Source organism: Sciurus vulgaris (assembly GCF_902686455.1).
Source record: "Sciurus vulgaris genome assembly, chromosome: 5".
Taxonomy (NCBI): Eukaryota; Metazoa; Chordata; class Mammalia; order Rodentia; family Sciuridae; genus Sciurus; species Sciurus vulgaris.
The window spans coordinates 171,299,401-171,310,932 of record NC_136465.1 but is presented as its reverse complement, the minus strand read 5'-3'; the positions used below and the strand labels follow the sequence as shown (position 1 = coordinate 171,310,932).

The 11,532-nt window shown below is 62.2% G+C and overlaps 1 long non-coding RNA gene across 2 annotated transcripts in view; it reads right to left on the bottom strand.

Annotated features, from left to right (window-relative positions):
- Positions 1 to 570: 570 nt before the first annotated feature.
- LOC306661678 overlaps positions 571 to 11,532 on the bottom strand; it is a 43,035-nt gene continuing 32,073 nt past the window's right edge. For both annotated transcript variants that reach the window (XR_013763933.1, XR_013763934.1), the window contains exon 3: positions 571 to 2,562. This is a non-coding gene — a long non-coding RNA (uncharacterized lncRNA). The remainder of the gene's footprint in view (positions 2,563 to 11,532) is intronic.

The window sequence follows — 11,532 nt, the reverse complement described above, 5'->3', positions numbered from 1 at the left end:
GGTCTTATGCATTTCCATCCACCTGCTGGCCAAGGAGCCTCAGGGGGTCACTCTTCTCCGAGCCTCAGCTTCCCGGATGACCAAACAGGAGTGACCACAGTGCCTTGTCCCAGCAGGAATGGAACCCACGCGAGCATCGCTGCCCTTGCCGTCCTCTCCCGCCGGGGTGCTCCTGCCTCAGGGTCCCCGCATCCTACATGTGTGTCCGGGTGCCACAGGCAGGACAGGGACCAAGCCCCGCCGCGTTCCTTGAACCATCACGACGCTTTCATGCCTCTGTTGCTCTCACCTCCCAAATGGGGAAACTGAGGCTCAGAGTCCCACGGTGGAGCTGACCGTGGCCCCGGTGTGCGGTGGTCATCTGTGCATGGATCACACATGTGCCGGGCACCGAGGTAGATGCTGGGGAAACAAAAACCCAGACGGGCAGACCCAGCCACAGGATAGTGACCTTTCCAGAACACACATCGGACCTCTTCCAATTCAGGGGCCATCACTCTGCCCCCAGGCCACACTACCGTGCGTGCGGAACACCTGGCCTCAGGGCCCGCTCGGCCCAATGGTGCCTTCGCCCTGCTCAGCTGGGGCCGGCCCTGCCCTACTCTGCTTCAGCACTCAGGCAGCTCGGGCCCCACCCAGCACTCCTGCCTCGTCTCCCTCTCAGGCTCCCCCAGCTCTTCCACCCTCCCTCCAGGTCTTTGCCTGCCGGACCCTCATGGATCTCGTCTTGGTCACCTTCTCCAGGAGGCTTCCTTCTTGTTGCTGGGCAGGGGTAGGGGCACTGGTACCTCAGGCCTGTGTCTTGCACATGAGATTTATCTCTTGTCCTTGAGGGACAACCCAGGGCCTTTGTCAGTTCCGAAAGGCCACCTTCTCCTGTGCCCCACGTCCCATCCACCACCCGGTCCTCTCCCTTCCCCAGGACCCTGGGCCCAGCATGGTGATTTCAAGGGAGCATCTACACAGGCCCAGTGTGCTGAACGGGCAGTTGCTGGGCCGTCTTCTCTCTATACAGGGACGGAGGGAGGTGGAGGGAGCACTGGACATTCGGGGGTGTGGGGCACAGCCTCCCCAGGGCTCTGGCTCCTGTCACTCTAGACCAGGGCACCAGGGACTCTGAACCGCCTGAGTGTCCACCCCCTTCCCAAGTTCCAGGCCCTCTCCGGGGTAGGCAGCGTCCTTGATGAGATGACCAGAGTTACAGTCAGCTGGGTGAGCTCAGGTTCTGACCGTGCAGCCTCCCTGGGCCTCAGCCTCCTCATCTGAAAATGACGTCATCAGCCCGTCCTTGCCTCTCTCCCAGGGTGGTTGTGAGGGTCCATAGAGGAGACAGTGACAGAAGCTGTCTTTTCAGAGAGCAGACACTTCATTGTCTGGCTGGCTTCCTGACATTCCCATTTTGGACATTTTCTGTTTTGTCTGTAAAAAGCATCCCAATGAATTAGGCTTTGGCTTTCTCTGGAGGCCCAGACCCGGCGTGGGTGTTGCCCTGAGTCGGGGTCGGTGCAGGAGGTTCTTTCTGGAAATGTCTGAGGGAGCGTGCGACTCAGCCCAGCTGCAGCACCTGCCCACTGAGGTCCTGGGACAGACCTCACCCTCGGGCCCCAGTCTCCACCTCCCGAGACAGGCAGCTCGCTGGCCTCTGGAGGCCGCTGTGTGGATCAAGTGGGGTGGCCCACGGAAGGCCCCCGCCTCACGGTGCAGGGAGGCGGCCTGGGCTGGGGCTTTGGGAGAGGAGGGTCCCACCTCTTCCTGGAGGATAAGAAGGGGCCACAGGACACCACCCTGGGTGCTAGACACCCCCGATGCGGCCACCCTGACCCCGTGGCTTCAGAGAAGCTGGGACGCTCAGAAGGGCGCTCTCAAGATGGCCGCCGGCCGCCAAGGCCCGCTCTCCTCCCAGGCGCCTTGGGAGAGGGAGGGCGCTGCGGCCAGGCCACGGTCACTCCTCACAGCCCAGGGGTGCAGAGTGGGGCGGGAGGCGTGGGGAGGAGGGAGTCGGGTGGGTGGGGGGCCGGGGAAGAGCCAGAGAGAGGGGCCGGGAGGGAACAAAAGGTCCCTTTGTGGCGCAGGGCAGGAGACGAGGGAGCGCATTACCCAATGCCCAGAAGCCATGTTGGTAACAAGAGAACCATTCTCTGCCTCGCTTGGAAAACAACTTGGAGCAGAGAGAGACAGGGAGAGATTTAACCCCATGGGCGCGGGCGCAGGGGCCCGAGGCCACTGTTGGGGTGGGGGGAGCGAGGGCACCTCGGGGCCTTCCAGTGAGCAGGCCATTTCCTGTCTCCCAGGCCTGGTCTGCAGTGGCCAGGACCAGACTCCCAACATGGCCGCTTGGCCAAATCCCAGCAGCCTTTAGACTAGGGACAGGAGCCGTGGACGGGCCTCTACCTGCCTGGGCCCTGTCAGGCTCCACGGCCTGGCCCACCCCCGCCTCTGGGGGATCCTTACATCTTCTGGCTTCAGGTTCCAGGACTGGCCCCAGTTCCAGGGCTGCCCGACTCCTCTTCCTCCTGGTTCTTCCTGAAACACTGCATACTTCTGTCTGGTAGAAAGTTTTCCCTAAAATTTAATCAAATGTCCTCATTCTCAGCCCAGCTTTCTCTCCTTCTCCCACCTTCACCTACCCACCCCGATGCCCAGGTCCTCGAGACCTCACCTGGTAACAGGGCAAGGGATACCAAGAGAGCCTGCCGGCCTGCCTGCCTGCCTTCCCCAGCTCTGGTCAGGCCCCAGGGCTATGGCTATGGACAAGAGAGACACCCCTGCCCTCAGGGAGCGGGACAGTGAACCCTTGACCTCAGGAAGATGGACAATAACCCTGCACGAAGAGTCAGGTGGTCATAAGCTCCATGATGAGAAGCCGAGCAGGTAGAGGGGAGTCGCGTTAGACAGGTGGTCAGGGAGGTCCCCTGCAGGAGCTGCCTGAGAGAGGAAGGAATGGGGGACGAGCGTTCCAGGCAGAGGGAGCAGCAAGGGAAGGCCTGAGGGGGACGGCCGCTGGGCTTAGCCACGGCCAGAGACAGTGTGGCCAGAGGGATGAGGAAAAGGAGACTGGGCGAGGGGGTCGGAGGGCCTGGCCGGGCAAGCCTAGGTGTGAGGAAACTCGGGGGCTTCAGCAGGGACCCTGTGGCTGAGACTCTCTGGCTGCCCTACACGGAATACCCTGAGGGGTCCAGGGCAGAAGCCTGGGACCTAGCAGGACATTGCTGCTGCCCCTGCACTCTGTACACTCCTGACCCCCGGCCACAGGGCCCTGGGCTGCCCACCCCTCCTCAATGCTATTCGTGTTGACCCAGCCCTGCTCTGTGCCAAGGGAGGCCCCTGTTCCTACAGGACAGGTGCCCAAGGAGAGCGGCACTGGCCTGCGGGCTCCACAGGAAGGTGAGCCTCAACTGAGCCACTCTGGCTGCATGTCATGAAGCCTCCCCCGCGGGTGGTTATTAAGCTTCAAAGGGCCCTGAGGACACCCCCCCACCCCCAACCCTACCTTGCAACATCAGCAAATTTCCCAGAAAAGCAGAGCCCAGAGCTCAGCCTCCAACCTCAGGCTGGTCCCTGGACTCCCAGAGCCTCAGTTTCCTTATCTGTAAAATCGCGCCCACCAGGCAGGTTTGCCAGCAAGTGCAAAGAAGACAGCTCGCTCTCCACAGGCAGAAGGGACGCTCTGCCGGGTGAGGCCACAACTCTTGGTCACCTGGTTGGGAAGACACAGCGTCTCCCAACCAGCCCTTGTGCCAGGGCTCGCCACCTGCTGCTGCCACCAAAGCCTGCTGGGCCGCAGTTCAGTTCCGGGCATTAGCAGCAGACAGGTGCCAAGTGCCTGCCTGTGTCAGCATCGCCCGGAGTGCGGGGCTGTCACCGTGGAAAGTACTGACAGCTTCAGGGGCTTCAGACGGCAGAGAGACCAGTGGGCAGGAGGGGGTGCGCAGCTTGGGGACCGTGGGGCAGGTGGGTGACCCCACCTGAACTGAAAGGAGCGTGCCTGGGCCAGGCACCCACCCCAGCAGGCAAGGGGGCTGCTGGCTCCCACCTGCCGCTTGACATCCTCCCCTATCCCAGGGCCAGCAGGATGGCGGTGGGAGCCAGCGGTGTGCACGGTGTGCACACTGAGTGTGTAAAGCCCTCCGTGAGGCTGCTGGTAGGAATATCCAAGCCAGCCAGGCACCATTTACAAAGAATCCAGCAGGATCGATTCCCGCCCCAGGCAGTGTGAGGAGCAAAGTGAGAGCTGGGACCCAGAGGGAAAGAGATGCTGGGGCAGAGGCCAGAGGAAGGCCACCAGTGTGGCCGGAGGGAGGATTCGTCCTGACCAGAGGGGCAGGAGGGCCTGTGGGGGAGGGACCAGAATGGGAAAGGCCGGAGCAGAGGATTTGCTGGAGGACAGGGAGGTCGGCCCCCAGCTAGCAGGGGGCGGGGGGGGGGCAGCTCTAAGCTGGGAACTCCAGCCCCCAGGCCAAGCTGCGCTCCCCTCCCCTCCCCATTCAGCCGAAAGCCCCCAGCTAGAGATTCTGCCCCAATTTCATTTCAGCCCTTCACTTGCTTAAACGTGACCTTGAGCAAGCACTGACCCCTTTACGTTATCTTTTTATCTGAAAAATGAGAAGGTATTGGCACCCACCTCACAGGATTGTCCGGTAAAATAAACTTGAGGGTGGGGAGGTGGCTCCACGGTAGAGTACTTGCCTAACGTGGGCAATGCCACAGGCTCTGCCCCCACATCACACAAGTGTGCACGCACGGGCACACACACACACACACGCACACAGAGTAATAGCAATAAACTTCAATTTAGTTATAGTGCCTGATGCTGATATAAAATAAATACTAGTTCCTATTAAGAATAAATTATCAGTTAATTTTTTAAAAACTTCCCAGTTGTGGCCACTGCCCACCCAGTACTCCCTCCTGTCGCTGCCCTCAGGCTCCGACTCGCTGCCCCCAGCTCAGTGGCAGGACCCCTCCGGGAAGCCGGGCGGAGGGTCTCTGCCCAAGGGGAGGGCACGGCCGTCATCCCCATTTTACAGCTGGGCAAACCGAAGCTCAGAGAACTGCCGGCCGTGTGCTGCCGTGAGGGCCGGCTCCTGCAGACCTCCCGCCTCCCAACCCTGCCCCGGGCCAGCTGCCTCCGTCTCACGGGTCCGCTGCCCAGAGGTCACTGGTGGCACTGTTACCTCCCACTTCTCAGAAGAGGAAGCTGGAACCCAGAGGCAGGCTGGGACTGCCAGCTGCCACCCAGCCAGAAGTGGCCGAGCAGGTCCTAGTGAGGCTGGACAGGTCTGCAGATGCAGGGTGGGTGGCAAGGACAAGGCCCTTCTGAGGCCCTGGCCAGAGCGTGGGGCAGCCCAGGAAGGCAGAAAGCTACCCTGAGGATGGAAGCCCCCGGTGGACAAGCCTGAGGAAGTGTGGGGACAGAGGGCAGGTGACAGAGGCAGCAAGACCCGGAACCGTGGTCCCAGAAGCTGGACAGCAGGAAGGAGTTGAGCAGGCAGCTGGAGAGGCAGGAGGGAGCTGGGAGCTCAGAAGGTGACTGTGCCAACACCAGGTTTCAGGGTACCCTGCCTGCCCACGTACTGCCCCCATGTTGCGGAAAGTGGGGGTCAGCTGTGGTCATGGCCACACTTGACTCACAGGATCAAAGGGGTCAGGGCCCAAGGACGCACTTGGAGGCTGTGGTCACGTGGGCGGTCACCCATGTGGGCCCAGAGCCCTCACCCAGCTGACCCACTCGCCGGCAGCCCAGGACGGAAGCCTCCAGGCACTTCCACGTGGCTCCGTGACAGTCGGCTGAGTCACATGGGGCAGGCAGTAGGGGCTGTGGCGCCTTCCGGTGGCTTCCCCGCCTCCACCACGCCCCTCAGGATCCTGCCACCACGTTTGGAAAACAACTGAGGAAATCAAGTGGAAACACAAATCCGCCCCCCAGGCCCCTCTGCTCCCCAGGACCAGACCCCCGCCCCCCGCACGGGAGGCCATGCCAGCCCAGCAAGCTGCCTTGGCCAGGCCCCCGGGGCACTGTCGCTCCATCCCAGGGTCGCCAGCAGTGGGCCTGTTGCCTGTCCAGTCCTCAGGGGGACCCGGGGCACCAGGTAAAGCTCCAGGCTCGGGGACCCAGGGCCAGGGAACCTCCAGGCCTGGCTCCCCCCAAGAAGCGCCGGCCACCCTCCCCTCTGGGGGGCACACACTGCCCGCCTCAGTGCTGGTGAACTGTGAGGTGCCACCCCACAGCGCTGATGCGCGGGAGGGCAGGGACTCCCAACCTGGAAGTCGGGGCATTTGGGAAGCACAGATTATGGAGGGGACAGGGGTTCCAGCGGCTGCTCACCTCTGCTCTGCCGCCTCCCACCCTGGCTTCCCGGCCCCTCCTCGCCCTGCTGCCCCAAACATCCTGGCCCTTATCCCTCCAGGCACGGTCACTTCTCCTGCCCACAGTACAGCTCTCAGACAGGACCCTCCTCCTTCAGGCCCATCTCTGCGGTCTGTCCTTGTGAAGCTCGGGACCCCAGAATGGCCACAGCCCTTGTAGGTATCTACAGAAAGGATTATGTGGGCGTGACATCATCCACTGTGTCCCCTCCAAGTGCAGGAGCCGGGCAGAAGTTGGCTGGGGTCCCTCCTCCCCAGGCCGAATGGCATCAGGCCTCATGGCAGCCTCTCCTGGGCTCCTTGGCCTCTGGGACTCCAGGGGAGCAAATGGAGTCTCTTCCCCTGCCTGGGAACAGCTGTGCACTCCTAGAAGGACTCTAGGGAGCTCACAGGGTGCTGGCTGTGGAGGGGACGGGAGGGGACACTGGCCGTTAGAAGTGCGCAGAATCATCCTGACTGCAGATCAAAACAGACCAAGAGAGAAGGGACTGGAATCCGGGGGCAACAAATGTGAACCGTGTTTTGAAGGAAAGACTGTCAAACTGATGACAAGCCACGGGGGGTGACAGGGACCAATGAGTCAAATGTCTCTGAAGTTTCATGCCTGACTGGGTCATGGAAGGACAGTGGGTGGTGGATGGGCCAGGAAGTGGTGTGGGGCTGGCTTGGGGGCAGGAAGGTGACGCGGCCATTTTCAGAGATGGCCCAGGTCACATAGAGAGGGTGGAGCTGGGTGAGGAGCAGCACTCGGCTGGGACACCTGTGACATGAGATGCCTGGGATAGGGTCAGTGTTGGTGTCGGTGCTGAGGCTGGGGACCCCCCAGCGTCCACGGCAGCCAGTGCTGGTCCAGGTCCTGGGCGGGGCTGGAGAGATGGCGGTGACTCGGGGGAGACACACGTGGTCATGTTCCAGGGTTCCCAGGCCTGGCCGGGGCTCAGAGGGCCGGCCCGCCTTGGGGCAGGATGTGGGGGAGGGGCCGGCAGCCAAGGGACAATAATGTCACCAGTATCAAAAGCAGGTGTCACGTGCATCTCAGTTAATCTTGACACACCCGTGGCGTTCCTGCCCCCATCACACAGATGAGTTTGAGGTGAGTAGACTGTCCAGGGCCTGCGGGGCTGACCATGCCCAGCTCCAGCCCTTACCAGGCTTCTGGGAAGAGCTGTACTGAAATTGAGGCCCTGCGCCTCTGCCCAGGAGTGTCCCTGGTGACAGGAAGAGGGGGAGACCCATCTCCTGCCCGCAGGGTTGAGGCACTGGTGGTCTGTAGCCTCCTCCTCCTTTGTCCAGGGCTTCTCTGGCCTGCATCCTGTCCCCAAGCCCCTCACTACACCCTGCCTACCCCACTCCTCCTGGTGACAGCCTGCTGATTTGTCACAGATAGACCTGGGGCTAGAGTGGGCTAGGCCGCTTCCTTACTCCCAGGGGAACTTGCGCAGGTCCTGAGCCCCCCATTCCTCTGCTGGTGGCCCCTTCTTTTTTTTTTTTTTTTGGCGGTACTGGGGATCGAACTCAGGGCCTTGTGCTTGCGAGGCAAGCACTCTACCAGCTGAGCTATCTCCCCAGCCCCTGGTGGTCCCTTCTCTTCCCAGCTTCCCAGCAGCGATCCTGTGACAAGTCAGCCTGGAGGGTTTGACCCAAGGCCCTGCACACTCAGAGCTCAGCCGAGCCCTCAGAACCAGGGCTCAGACCTAGGCAGGAGGAACCACGGTGCTGATCCGTCTTCAGCCGCCATTTGCAGGCCACACTGGGACCCAGCCAGGGGAGGAGGAGCTGAGCACAGGCTGGCCGGCCACTTGGGCAGCGGCAGCTCGCAAGCCAGGTGCAGCAGGAGGCTGGCCAGCTCCTGAGAACCAGCCGTTGGGTTTTCTGCCGCCTTCCAAGACTGTGATTTTACCTCAGAAGCTTGCACTGGCCCCATGGGAGTCACTACAGGATGGGAATCACCTCTAACCCCCAGCACCCACCGCAGACAGAGCTGGCCCTTAAGCCTTTCCCAGCATGCTGCTGACCCGCGCCTGGCTGCCCTGCAGGTTTCTGGGCTGCCTCAGGCTTGCTGCCCAGCCTTGGGCCCTCGGGGGTGTTGCTGTCACTCAAAATCCCTCCATGTCTCCCAACTTGCCACCCGTGAAGTCCCAAATACTGCGCAGGGTTTCCCAGCCCTAGAGAAGGGTGGTCCTGGTGCCATGGTGGAGGCGGGGCCCTGGGAAACAGAATCCAAACCTCTGCCATGGGACAGAAACATGGAGAACCCGCCTCCTTCCCTGGCTCGCTTGAGTCTGAGGACAGATCGGCCGCGGACTCCAGGAGTGCAGAAGCAGGCGCCAACTCAACCCTCCCAGGTGCACGGGAACCCAACCCCTTCCTCCCCTGGCCATTCTCCTGAAGTCCTCTGCCTCCTTCAAAACCCAACCCAGATGCTGCCTCCACAGAGAGGTCTCACCCTCTGCCTGGCTCGCCCTCTGGTTGCTGCACTCACGGCACTGGGGGATACTTATCTGTCCGTCTGTCTGTTGCCAAGCTAAGCACGGCCAATTGGCATAGAACCTAACTTAAGGTCGAGTCCTCAGCCTGACACCCCACACTTCAGGACCTGCATGCCTTTTCTGTGTGTGTGGTACTGAGGATTGAACTGTGGGACACTCTACCACATCTGTACACAGAGCTACATCCCACCCCTTTTAAAATTTTTTCATTTTGAGACAAGGGTCTCACTGAGTTGTGGAGGCTGGCCTCCAACTTGTGATCCTCTGGCCTCAGCCTCCAGAGTGACTGGGATTACAGTCACCACTGCACCCAGCAGAAACTGCTTGTTGAATCAACCTGAATTGACTCTATCACTGGGCCAAAGCACACCCTCTCCCTGGGCCTCGTTTGCCCCTCTCTATGAGGAGACTTGGATAGCTCACCTCTGAGGACTTTCCAGGGTTCTGGGTCCCCACCTCCTCCCCTCATGACTAATCCCCCAGCCTCCCTCCCTAAGTTCCCAGCCCACAGCGGGTGACGCCCCTTCCTTGGCAGCCTTTACCTCCCACCCACCTACGGACCGCCATCACCCCTCAAGCCCCTGGGCTCCATTTTTCAGGGTGCTCTCTTCTCTCAGACTGCGGGTCCTGCTGGACAGGCTGAGGCCTTGCCCACCGCCCCTGCCCCGCTCCTCACTGGCAGGGATACGACCCTCATGGGTGCCCACCAGCAGGCCATGATGGAATGGCTGGGCTCACAGGGCCTCTGGCGTGTTGGCAGAGTCCAGGTTCAGACAGGCCCGGAGCCGCCTGCCCATCGGTTGGGGGTGGCTCTGCTGGAGCCCCAGGGCAGACAGCCACATACCTCTCCTCCCGTTGGCCTCAGCCCTCTCCCCAGCCTGCAGGGGGCTGTGGTGGCCCCGTGGCCTCGGTCCTCCCTGACTCCTCTGCCTTCCTCCACCTCCCGGGCACAGGAGGAACAGAGGCATGAGTGTGCTTGCGCAGGGAGCACCCACGCACACCCACACGCACACCCATACGAATACGCACGCCCACACGCGAGGCCCCCGCCCCGGCAGTCGCCCTGCGTGGTAGGAGGAGTCTGACAGGGTCAGCGTGCCGTCCAGGTGTGCTGTTAGAAGGGCGCCCGATCCCTGGAGAGCCTTGACATCCCAGAACCAGGACACCCCCACCCGAGGCAGCGAGCGGCAGCAGAAGAGAAGCCGACCCCGGCTCCCACCTAAGCCCCCGTGCTCTCCTGCGGCGACCTCCCACATCTCGTTTTTTTTTTTTTTGTGGGGGGGGTGGGTACCAGGGATTGAACCCAGGGGCACTTTACCCCTGAGCCACATCCTCAGCCCTTTAATTTTTATTTTGTTTTTGAGACAGGGTCTCCCTAAGTTGCGTAGGGCCTCACAAAGTGGCTGAGGCTGGCTTTGAACTCTCAATCCTCCGGCCTCAGCCTCCCGAGTCGCTGGGATGACAGGCGTGTGCCACCGCGCCCGGCTGAACTCCTGCATCTCTACCTCAGTCTCTCTGTCTCCCATGTGCAGGAATCGACGTCCTTGCCAATGAACTAGGTGCTGGGGAAACACCAAGGAGCTGACCAGGATGGGGCCAGGCGCGGACGGGGAGAGCCGCGGCCCCACGCGCACATGCGCACACACTGCATCTGCCTCTGGATGTCCCAGGACACCGGCGAGGACAGTGAAGAGGCCAAGTCCTAACAGAGGATCAGAAGCCATGAGGGCTCCTGGAAGAGGGGGAAGTTCCCAGAACAGGGAAAGGAGTTCCAGGCAGAAGGAGCAGCCTGAGCCACCAGGGGTGCGGAACTGGGGCCAGCGAGGGCGTCCGCAGGATCCCCAGCCTCGACACCCACGCCTGCCTGGCAAAGGAGCAGGGGCCCTGGGGCCGGCCTTGGCCCAGCTCCCATCACGCACATGTGCCCCCAGGACCCACACAGGGCGAGCCACCCGTCCAGAGGTTCGCGCAGCCCCGCCCCAAGGCGCTGTCCTGAGAAGCGCGTGACCTGGGCTGTTCCACGGGAAGGGGGCTCATCTCCCACCAGGCCCAGCACTCGAGACCCAGCACAGTGAGTGATCCAGTGACTACCATCCCCCTGGGTCCGCCGGTCACCTGATGACTGACGCCACCGGCATCCGTGACCATGCCCCACAACCCACGGAGCGCTGACCCCCCGCCGGGCGGCAGCACCGCGGACCTCGCCACCGCAGCGCGGGAAGCGGAGCCGCTGGAGCCCCTCCCCACCCGCCGCCACCCACACTTTCCCCCTCGCCTGGGGCAGCTGGTGGGAGGGGGGCCGGGCCAGGGCAGGGGGCTGGGAGCTGGGAAAGTCCAGGCTGTCCCTCCTGGGGTGGGGGCGGTGGCGGGGCGCTCACAGGGATGGAGGGAGGAGGGTCGCCAGCCCCGTACAGCTGCGGTCCCCTCCCCAGCAGCCTGCCCGGCACAGAAAGGCCCCTTTGTTCTCCGCCTTTAAAGGGTAAGAGAAACACTTACGCATGGCAAATTAGCCCAAAAATGTATTTCTCTAAAGCACCCAATTGTCTCCCCAGCCTGCAGCTGCAGGGAAGTCCCAGGGAGCCAGGGAGGGGTGGCTTTGGGGTGACCCTGGGGGACAGGCAGAGGAGGTGGGGAAAGAGGGGCCATCTTGCCTTCCCACCTCTCTCTCAGAACCTCA